The 12332-nt window shown below is 38.7% G+C and overlaps 1 protein-coding gene across 4 annotated transcripts in view; it reads right to left on the reverse strand.

Annotated features, from left to right (window-relative positions):
- SPIRE1 (spire type actin nucleation factor 1) overlaps positions 1 to 11953 on the reverse strand; it is a 209505-nt gene extending 197552 nt beyond the window's left edge. For 3 of the 4 annotated variants that reach the window (XM_073551009.1, XM_073551007.1, XM_073551008.1), the window contains exon 1: positions 11921 to 11953. The gene's annotated coding sequence lies outside the window, so the exon portion shown is untranslated. The remainder of the gene's footprint in view (positions 1 to 11920) is intronic. The other variant, XM_073551006.1, reaches the window with a different exon arrangement.
- Between the last annotated feature and the right edge of the window lie 379 nt (positions 11954 to 12332).

Raw genomic sequence — 12332 nt, forward strand, 5'->3', positions numbered from 1 at the left:
TATATTTAACTGTGTATGTTTGGAAATGTCCGCAGGGCCATCAGCCAAAAGTACAGTCAGTCAACCAATTGATAGTCCATTTTTCAGTGGTCATCACATCATGTCTTTTTGATCAAATAGATTTTTATTAGAATTCAAAATACAGAATATATAGTAAATCTTCCACAAACAATAGATTTACAAATTGAACATCCCTGTCCCGCCCCCCCCCCATGTAGAGAGCTTATATAACTCTTTTCTCCATAAGATTTCTCTTACACCGTAATTTACCATTAGTCATCCTTTTTAACCCATATTGTCAATCAAACCATACAAAACAGAAATGTTCCTATGTCCGGGTATTAATGGTCTATCCACAACACCAGCATTGTAAAATATAGCACATTCCCATCAGTTAACTGTACCGTATTGTAACCAGGGATTCCACAACCTCTCATAGGTTTTAGAATTGCCTCTTTTAGCATATATCCTCTCCTCCATCCGGATGATACAAGACACCTGTTTCACAAACTCTCTCCCAGAAAGTGGTTCTTTCCTGATCCAGTTCCTCGCAATCAGTTTCCTTGCTACCAGGGCTGTGGAGTCGGTAAGCCAAACCTGCGACTCCGACTCCTCAATTTCCCTTACACCGACTCCGACTCCAACTCCGACTCCACGACTCCGACTCCCACACATATTGCTTATATTTAAGTGAAAAATTTATTATAGTACAATGTGAACCTCAGACATTTAATCATTTTTATGATCCAATAATCAAGATATTTAGATAGAACAGAATATATATTGGTGTACTACCCGGTTTTCATTCTTTTTGGTACAGATACGATATGGATAGACAGATATGGATAAATGGATAGATAGAGCAGATTTCTAATCTGCTTTTGCTATTGAGTAACATTATCTATGAGCTCAAAAACCTTTCAGGTGATGCAGTTTTTTAAAAAGATGATCAACTTTTGCAGCTGAAAAACGTATCCTCAAAAAACGCAGGAAAAACGCTGTGTGTGAATGTAGCCTTAGATCAGGAATATAACAGCCATTTATAGGACATTTCATAACTTTCCCAAACTCCTATGAAAAAATATTCAGCACATCCTGCATTGAATTACTGTACCCAATTTATTATATATTTTAGGAGTCGGTCCATTTTATACCGACTCCAACTCCGACTCCACCAAAATGAGCACCGACTCCGACTCCACAGCCCTGCTTGCTACATCATCACATCATGTCTAGTGTCATCCTTACAGCAGTGCTCAATAGCTGCTATATTACACATTACGAGCGCTCAAAGAGATGAAACTATTCAGCTCCAATCGTTAGAAACACTTCAATATATCAAAATTGGTAAGCCTTCCTTCATATAAAAGTATATTTCACAAAAACATGCATATATAGATTACACATACACAGCGTCGGACTGGAACACCTTGGGCCCACCAGAGAAAATCATTCTTGGGGCCCACTATGTAGCTGCATAGAGTTAAATACCAGACCACCAATTGTGCGGTAAAACACGCTAATATCCGGGTATAATATAAGGTTGTACATGTCTTAATTATGTAGCAGGAGTTGGGGTAGCCCCCTCATAGAATATAAAGCAGCCCCCTCATAGAATATAATGTAGACCCCTCATAGAATATAATGCAGCCATCTCATAGAATATAATACTGCCCCCCTCATAGGGTATAATGCACCCCCTCATAGGGTATAATACTGCCCCCCTCATAGGGTATAATACTGCCCCCCTCATAGGGTATAATGCTTGCCTCCTCATAGGGTATAATGCTGCCTCCTCATAGGGTATAATGCTGCCTCCTCATAGGGTATAATACTGCCCCCCTCATAGGGTATAATACTGCCCCCCTCATAGGGTATAATACTGCCCTCCTCATAGGGTATAATGCTGCCCTCCTCATAGGGTATAATGCTGCCCTCCTCATAGGGTATAATGCTGCCCTCCTCATAGGGTATAATGCTGCCCTCCTCATAGGGTATAATGCTGCCCTCCTCATAGGGTATAATGCTGCCCCCTCATAGGGTATAATACTGCCCCCCTCATAGGGAATAATGCACCCCCTCATAGGGAATAATGCTATATAGATATATAGATATAGAGTTAGATAGATATAGATAGAAAGATAGATGTAGAAATAGATATAGAGATAGATAGTAGATAATGGATAGAAAGTAGATAACGGATAGATATAGATAGAAAGATTCATAGAGATAGAGAGAGATAGATAAAGATAGATATAGAAAGAAATCTAGATAGATCGATCGATCGGTAGATAGAAAATAGATAATGGATAGATAGATCTAGAGATAGATAGATCTAGAGATAGATAGATCTAGAGATAGATAGATCTAGAGATAGATAGATCTAGAGATAGATAGATCTAGAGATAGATAGATCTAGAGATAGATAGATCTAGAGATAGATAGATCTAGAGATAGATAGATCTAGAGATAGATAGATCTAGAGATAGATAGATCTAGAGATAGATAGATCTAGAGATAGATAGATCTAGAGATAGATAGATCTAGAGATAGATAGATCTAGAGATAGATAGATCTAGAGATAGATAGATCTAGAGATAGATAGATCTAGAGATAGATAGATCTAGAGATAGATAGATCTAGAGATAGATAGATCTAGAGATAGATAGATCTAGAGATAGATAGATCTAGAGATAGATAGATCTAGAGATAGATAGATCTAGAGATAGATAGATCTAGAGATAGATAGATATAGAGATAGATAGATCTAGAGATAGATAGATCTAGAGATAGATAGATCTAGAGATAGATAGATCTAGAGATAGATAGATCTAGAGATAGATAGATCTAGAGATAGATAGATCTAGAGATAGATAGATCTAGAGATAGATAGATCTAGAGATAGATAGATCTAGAGATAGATAGATCTAGAGATAGATAGATCTAGAGATAGATAGATCTAGAGATAGATAGATCTAGAGATAGATAGATCTAGAGATAGATAGATCTAGAGATAGATAGATATAGAGATAGATAGATATAGAGATAGATAGATATAGAGATAGATAGATATAGAGATAGATAGATATAGAGATAGATAGATATAGAGATAGATAGATATAGAGATAGATAGATATAGAGATAGATAGATATAGAGATAGATAGATATAGAGATAGATAGATATAGAGATAGATAGATATAGAGATAGATAGATATAGAGATAGATAGATATAGAGATAGATAGATATAGAGATAGATAGATATAGAGATAGATAGATATAGAGATAGATAGATATAGAGATAGATAGATATAGAGATAGATAGATATAGAGATAGATATAGAGACAGATAGATATAGAAAGATAGATATAGAGACAGATAGATATAGAAAGATAGATATAGAGACAGATAGATATAGAAAGATAGATATAGAGATAATAGCTAGATATAGAGATATGTATAGAGATAGATATAGAGTTAGAAAGATAGATAGATATAGAGAGATATAGAGATAGAGATAGCTAGATGGATAGATAGATATAGATAATAGAGATAATAGATAGATATAATAGATAGATATAGAGATAGATGGATAGATAAAGAGAGATAGATAGATAATGAGATATAGTGTTAGATAGAAAGATAGATATAGAGATAGATAGATATAGATAGATATAGATAGATATAGATAGATATAGATAGATATAGATAGATATAGATAGATATAGATAGATATAGAGATAGAGATAGATAGAGATAGAGATAGATAGATATAGAGATAGATAGATAGATAGATATAGAGATAGATAGATAGAGATAATATATAGATAGCTATAGAGATATAGAGATAGATATAGAGAGAAACAGATATAGATATAGAGATAGATATAGAGATAGATAGGTAGATAGATATAGAGATAATAGATAGATATAGAGATAGATATAGATATAAAGATAGATAGAGATAGAGAGAGCGGTAGATAGAGAGAGAGATATAGAGAGAGATAGATACAGAGATCGATAAATAGAGAGATAGATATAGATAACAGATAGAGATAGATAAAGATAGATAATAAATATAGAGATAACAGATAGATATAGAGATAGAGTAAGATAGAAAGATATAGAGATAGGTAGATATAGATAATAGAGATAGCTAGATAGATCGACATAATAGATAGATATAGATAGATATAGAGATAGATAGAAAGATAGATATATAGATGTAGAGATAGAAAGATAGATATAGAGATAGAGCGATAGATAGATAGAGATAATAGATAGAGATAGATAGATAGAGAAAGATAGATAGATAGAGATAGAAAGATAGATATACAGAGAGATATAGAGATAGAGATAAATAGATAGATATAGAGAGAGATATAGAGAGAAATAGATATAGATATAGAGATAATAGATATATAGAGATAGATAGATATAGATATAGAGAGATAGATACAGAGAAAAGATAGAGATAAATAGATAAAGATAGATATATAGATATAGAGATAGAAAGATAGATATAGAGATAGAGCGATAGATAGATATACAGAGAGATAGATATAGAGATATATAGATAGATAGCTATAGAGAGAGATATAGAGAGAAATAGATATAGATATAGAGATATAGAGATAGATAGAGATAGATATAGATATAAAGATAGATATAGAGATAGATTTAGAGATAGAGCGATAGATAGCGAGAGATATAGATATAGAGATAGATAGATACAGAGAAAAGATATAGAGATAGATAACGGATAGATAAATAGATAGATAGGTATAGAGATAGATAGATATAGATATTAGATAGAGATATATATAGATAAAGATAGATATAGATTGTAGCTAGATAGATATAGAGATAATAGATATAGAGATAGAGTAAGATAGATATAGAGATAGATAGACATAATAGATAGATATAGAGATATATATAGAGATAGATAGATATAGAGATAGATGTAGAGATAGAAAGATAGATATAAAGATAGAGCGATAGATAGAGATAGATATAGAAATAGATATATATAGATAATAGATAGAGATAGATATAGAGATAGATAGAGATAGATAATAGATAGAGATAGAAAGATAGATAGATATAAGAGATAGAGATATATAGAGATAGATAGATAGAGAGACAGATAGAGAGAGCGAGAGAGATATAAAAACAAAAACACAATACTCACCTCTCCTCCTCGCTCCCACGCTGATTCCGGCAGCCGGCTTCAGTGTCAGGAGCTGCCCCCTCTGCCAGACACACAGCGGGTGCGCGATGTAGTGACGTCATCACGCACTGGCTGTGAGCCAGGAGAAGAGAGGACTGAGGGCGGCGCCGGCCCTGATTTACAGCTGTAGTCTGCAGAGCGGCTTACTGGCTGGGGGCGGGGCCTCTGGGGGTGGAGACCTGAAATGATATTCACTGCTTCGCAGTGAATATTCATTTCTCTTTAGCAGCGGGGACAGGGGCTCCTGCCTCCTGACACCCGCTGCTGCTCCACTGGCAGGGGCCCCCATAGCAGCTGCATGGTGTGCGAAACACCACTGGCTGGGGGCCCCTGGAGCAGCGGGGGCCCTAGGCAACTGCTGGCCCTGTATGCCAGCAGGTGCCAGAGCCCACCAGATGCAAGGGCCCACCGGAGAATCCACCGGTTCTCCGGTGGGCCAGTCCGACGCTGCACATACACATCTCTAGGTCTATAGCTATATTAGGCCAAAGTACCAATCTACATTGGTGCAATATGCCCCTCCGCAGTTCTAGAGGCACAGGAATTTACTGTGTTCCTAACACATTAACCTAACCTATCCCTGTGTGGCAGAGCCAAAAGTTTTACCATAACCAGGTTCCCAGCATCATGTTCCCACATGCTTTATGCATCCATTAGCCCTCTGTGTCTGTACTGTTACACACTTAACATTATGGCTGGTCCATACAATCAGGGCAACTGTTACCACCCACCTTTCGTGTCTACCTCTTTCCTCATAGACTGTAAGCTTGCGAGCAGGGCCCTCACTCCTCTTGTTATTTGTTATAATCTACTGTATGTGATTATTGTTATGCTGTAATGTCTATTGTCCGTACAAATCCCCTCTGAAATGTAAAGTGCTGCGGAATATGTCGGCGCTATAAAAATAAAATTTATTATTATTATTATTATTATTATTATAAGGCTCACTACACACAGATCATGTTCTGCCCAGGCTATAACATCCATCATATTATAGCCGTCTCCTACATAGTACTTACCCCCTCAATCCCAGTTTACTACACCACCAGCACTGGGAAAACACAGGCTGCCGTAAAGAAACCAATATGGAACTGCCATTTCTGTCATTTCCTAATATAAACTAGTGCATTGCTGTTAGTCCTGTCTTCTTAAGTATGCACAGCAGAAATGTACTGCACTTTTAGCTCATTACTCGCTTCATTTTATTCCTTTTTGTTATTTATTCCCTTTCATCTCCTTTAGCTAGAAGCCCAGAGACACTACGCAGCCATTGATCGTGCTTCTAATCCAGCAGAACCACCAATATATTTACCTCTGCAGATCCCAAGCTCCTCCGCTACCATCCTTTACGGTATTCTCCAGGGAGGAATATATGCATCCGTAGCACAAGTTGGAAACATTTAGAATGATATTGGTCTAATCCAGACATTGCGCAGGATGTGACTGCTGTGGAAAGTCTCAGTAACGTTATCAGTGTCACAGAAGAATGGCTCTAAGGCGCCTTGCGGACAGGAACAATCACAGCAATCCCGGGTTATCATTAGCATTGTGGCACGGCAGGCGCTGCACATTCACTTGCACTGATCTTTGCTCATCACTTCCCGCAGAACGATGCTACCGACAGCCGGGGGGTTGAACAGCAGTTTAATGTGTCACAAACCATTACAAATACACATGAACACTCTTATAAGTCACAGCACAGCAAACCTCAATCTGCAGATGGAGCCGAGCTGATTTTACTTTACGAGTGCCGCTTCGGGTTTACTTGCACTGGGTTGTTCTAGGTTTGTAAATTTAAGCAATTTTACTGCTTACTAAAATTTTCAGCCGTTCCAGTTTGTTGCCTTAGAAAGCGACCACAGCTGGCAGTCAGCAGAACAGGTGCAGCGCTTACAAGCTGTTTTCTACCGACCTTGTAAGCACTGTTTTAAAGTTGGCCATGGTTAAAAGAGCGCACTATTAGCTCCTAATCCCGGCCAGCTGCTTACAAATCAGACAGTGGCGGTGGTCGATCCATATATGGGAATAACCTTTTAAACATATTTATGATTTTAACCCATTAGCGAACACCAATACGACTTAAATCTGACTCGAGATAAGTGAACTGCATCCCCTGACGGGTGAAAATGCAGCAGCGGTCAGCTATACACTACAGCAGACACCCTGCTGCATCAGTCACAATCAGTGTTATCACCAATCATGGCTTTTTAACCCCTTAGACACTTCTGTTAATAGTGACTATGGAATCTAGATGGTAAACAGATTGGATTGTCTCACAATTGTATGGTCCTGATGGTTGCCATGGCAAGTAACGGCCAAATAACGGCTTTAGAGTCTAATGGCTATAGGGGTATGTCCAGAAAATAATTAGGTGGCAAAATTAACATCTTTTCTTCCAGACATGTCATTTTACATCCAAGGGGGTGTTCATTACTAGGGCAACCTCTTCTTGATCTAAATGTTTGGCCCCGATAAAAAAAAAAAAATAAATACTAGCAGTCCCAGGGGTATTACAAATCGAACATTAAGAGTAAGCCCCGGCTGCAGCTGCTCTCTAATTTTCAATTCGACAGGCGGAAGGGGACAGCATGGGAGCCCTGGGCAGAGCGAGTGCCGACACAGCGGGAACGGCGCCAGCACAGGAGGAGAGTATAAGTTGTATTTTATTGGGTATGCGAATTAGTTTTTTTTTGTGACACATTGTATCATAAAATACAGTTGTGGCCAAAAGTATTGACACCCCTGCAATTCTGTCAGATAATACTCAGTTTCTTCCTGAAAATGATTGCAAACACAAAATTCTTTGGTATTATTATTTTCATTTAATTTGTCTTAAATGAAAAAACACAAAAAGAATTGTCCGAAAGCCAAATTGGATATAATTCCACACCAAACATAAAAAAATAGGGTGGACAAAAGTATTGGCACTGTTTGAAAAATCATGTGATGCTTCTCTAATTTGTGTAATTAACAGCACCTGTAACTTACCTGTGGCACCTAACAGGTGTTGGCAATAACTAAATCACACTTGCAGCCAGTTGACATGGATTAAAGTTGACTCAACCTCTGTCCTGTGTCCTTGTGTGTACCACATTGAGCATGGAGAAAAGAAAGAAGACCAAAGAACTGTCTGAGGACTTGAGAAACCAAATAGTGAGGAAGCATGAGCAATCTCAAGGCTACAAGTCCATCTCCAAAGACCTGAATGTTCCTATGTCTACCGTGCGCAGTGTCATCAAGAAGTTTAAAGCCCATGGCACTGTGGCGAACCTCCCTAGATGTGGACGGAAAAGAAAAATTGACAAGACATTTGTCCCGGTCACTAAGGGGTTAAGCTTTTGTACTTTATTTTCAATGAAAAAAATACTATTTTTTTTAAACATAAATCACTAGGGTTTTTACAAATGTGTGACTTTAGGGAGATGGACATTTGGCCTCATTTATCAAAATGGTTTTTGAGAAAAGAAAGGCTTTTCTGCCTGTGACAACCAACCACAATGCAGTTTTCCCAACCAAAAAGATCCACCAGCACAAAACATGTGCCTATAATCCTGAGTGCCTCCATGCACTGGGGCTGGCTCTCACCTAGAGTTTTGTGTCCGTCGGGGCATACGTCCGAAATCCCCTGCAGAATGGATTCCAGACGCATTTGCTGATGGTGCGAATAGACTGTAATGGTGACGGCAGAGTGGACCTGAGCTCTGCTGTGCATTTTTTCCAGGAGTGGCCACCTCCTGTAGGTGTACACTCCCAAAAGTGATGCATCCGAAAGCGATGCATGTCAGAGCCTACGTTCAAAATGCTGTCACCATTACAGTCTTTTGGCCACGTCGGCACATGTGTCTGGACACCGCTTTGATTGGGATTTCAGAAGTATAGCCCAATGGGGACACAGAACACAATGTGAAAGCACCCCAAACAGGCAAGTCCATATATCGGCACTCATAACACCTGTCCTTTATGTTCCACTAACTAAACCATAGCTTTCTCCTACGGCCATTTCCATGACCTCTCTCAAGAGGATTCCCTTAGTATTACACAGGTGATGGATTATTCTCAAGGCATCAGACATTGTTACAGGTTCTCACCTGAGCAATACTAAGGAAATCCTGAAAATATGGACTTGTGTGTGGCTACAAGGCTGTGAGGACTCATTTTGGAAAACCCTCTTCTAGACCAGCAGTTGTCATTTCTGGAGTGGCTGACACAATGACAATTCTTCCGAGTTTGGATAAATGAGGATTATGACCACTTTCCAAAATGTGATTATAGAGCAACAATAAAAATTATATTATATGTATCAATTGCTCAGAAAACGATCCCAAACTTCCCAAGAAGCAGATCGTCAATCTCCACGTATGGATTAGATCTGGTACCATCAGTATAACCCAGGAACTAGCGGAGCCTGGATACTGATTTACAGATTAATTTTCATTTGATCATTCTTCCATGACTTGTGGGGAAAGCTAGCTTAGTTAGTACAGCAATATGAATCAGGCCAAGAAGTAAAAATGTCTCATAACTACATCTGATACAAGAGGCAAGAAAAATTAGGCACATTTATAGGTTGCTATACTTTGAAACTAAATAGGTTTTCCTTTTTGTTAATTTATTACTGGGGTACAGAACTAGTAAATACACTGTAAAGGGAGTCTGTCAGTGGGATTTCACCTCCCAAACTATTTTGTATGCGCGTTTAGCTCTTTCATAGAGAAGTCCAGTGACACCTTTACATGGTCAGTCCATTCCTCCAATCAGTGTTTGATGATTTCACAAGCAAGTGAGGCTGAAGCCTCTGTCACTCCAGCTCTGTTCCTCACCCACTATCACCTTCTCCTGCTTTACTGACAAGTTCTGCTGCCTGAACCCACAAAGCATAGAGGCTATCAGTCAAGCAAGGCGGGAGGCGCCGAGTGGGGTATAGAGCTGGAGTGACAGAGGCTTCAGATATACAGCCTTATTTCTCAGTAATGGAGGAGCGGTCTGGCCATGTAAAGATATTGCTGGACTTGAAAAGACAGAGATTCATGTGGGAGATTCCCATGAAATGGCTGGGAGAGATTGGATGCCCCTTCCCCCCCCCCCCCATATGATTAGACAGCCATGTGACCGGCATACAGTTTCCTACAGAACCTAGGAAAACTGTGAATGGCTTCTCTGTTGCATTGTCTTAAGTGAGTTTTAAAAGTATATAAAAATAATTCATGTATCTGTAAAGAATATCCTGACCTAGAAGACATGGAGGTGTCCAGGCACCGATATACTGCTGCACTTCTATCTACATACCCGGAGGGTTTATCAACTTCTATAGAGAAGTAAAATAGCCTCATTGTCCCCGTACTTGGAAGAAAAAAAAGCAGCATTTGATCACAACATATCTTTATGTAACCCATCAATATGGTTTCATAAGAGAATTAGGTTCTGAACAAAAAACACACCACAAAGTAATAGCAGCCTGCAGTTTTATTCTATGAAATAAGTTTCTCAAAAGGATGAGGAGACTGGAATCCCACAGAAGTAAGGTTTTCCGAATGACACACCTTATCCCTAGCAGCAGCTGCACGGCGTGCCATTCTTCTCGTGTACACAGTGGCAGATAACGAGCCCAAGCCTCACAGTGCATGTGCACACGTTGGAGCTTTACCTATATGCTATTCCAGAGGACTCCACACTTTAGAGAATCGGTCTCGTATACCGTACATTTGTTTTCTTAATTAAAAGTAGACGCTGACAATTTTTTTTTAGAATTTATTTCGATTTTCTCATTATAGAATCCCCCACCCCTCATTTTCCCAAACACAATTATAGGAGCGGTGACTCTGCTTGGTTAATATAGTCGTCCAGGCTTAAAGGGAGCCTGACGTCCGAATACTGCCAGATAAGCTAATCCCAGGCTCCTGCAGGCAACGACATGATAATTACAATGATGTCTATAGAGGGTTTGCTATAGATATAAAGTAAAAACTTGGTCCATGAGTGGACAGCTGGTACCCTCAGTAACGGGGCGGTGCAACAGCACCAAGTAAAAGTTGAAATTTCCAAACATATATAAAATCTGGTCTATTGACAGTATATATTATGAGATCTGTCACTTTTTTTTGTAATTTTACAATAAAATATGTTTTTTTTAAAGATACAGAAAGGGACATAAAAACCATTCAGCATTTAAACAGTAGATCACTTTCTGATCATACATTATATAAAGGGGCAGTTTTGTCATAGGTCACCCTATTCAGGGCAGATGCTCCTTTGTGTGGAAAGTCTCAGGGGAAAGTTACAAGATCACCGCCATCTGTGCTCCATTCCCTTCACTTTATATTCTAGGCAGTGTTAGATAAGTGAGGTGATAAAAGGGAACTTATTTCCAGGAAAGAACAAAAGGATTCATATAAGGGAACATTCAGATGTTTCATCAATTTTCCTCAGATGAGGAAAAAAAGAAAAAAAGCTTCTCCACTTACTCCTATCTAGCAGTGTGAGAGAGGACCCACAGACTTGCACTCCGCATGTAGAAAATAATAAAAAAAAGACAGACATGTGAACCGCCCCATGGGCTATCCTCTATTGCAGGTACGAGCTCTACCCATAAAAATGAAGTATCAGGGACATAGTGTCTTTATTTTATGATGGGTCCTTGAGCAAATAAGAAAGTTGTCCAGTACTGTATCATGAAGAACAAGGCTTACCTCCGTCTCAGTACATCTTGAATCACCCGAGTCATCTGAAACAACAGAAGACAATTATTTAAAAACTGAACACAATAGATATTCTACCTGAATATTGGGAAATGATGATGGTGGAAGCTCTCAACACAGAAGTACGGGACACTTGAATTACTCTCCTGTGAACAGCAGGTCCCTCAATAAATACATTAATGATGCCTAGGATCATGAAATTGCTTATTAGGCATTCTAGGGAACGTTCTAGTAACTCATCAGCTCATGCGCTTTCTTGCTGTCAATGCATATTTTGCCGGCGCCGCAGTCAGATGCAGCTATTGAGTCAATGACATGAACAGTATGATAGGTTATATACAGCAAGTGAAATAAGTATTGAACACACCACCAATTTTCTATGTAAATATATTTCTAAAGGTGC

This window comes from Dendrobates tinctorius, unplaced genomic scaffold (genome assembly GCF_039654945.1).
Source record: "Dendrobates tinctorius isolate UK_male_01 unplaced genomic scaffold, ASM3965494v1 ptg000171l, whole genome shotgun sequence".
Lineage (NCBI taxonomy): Eukaryota > Metazoa > Chordata > Amphibia > Anura > Dendrobatidae > Dendrobates > Dendrobates tinctorius.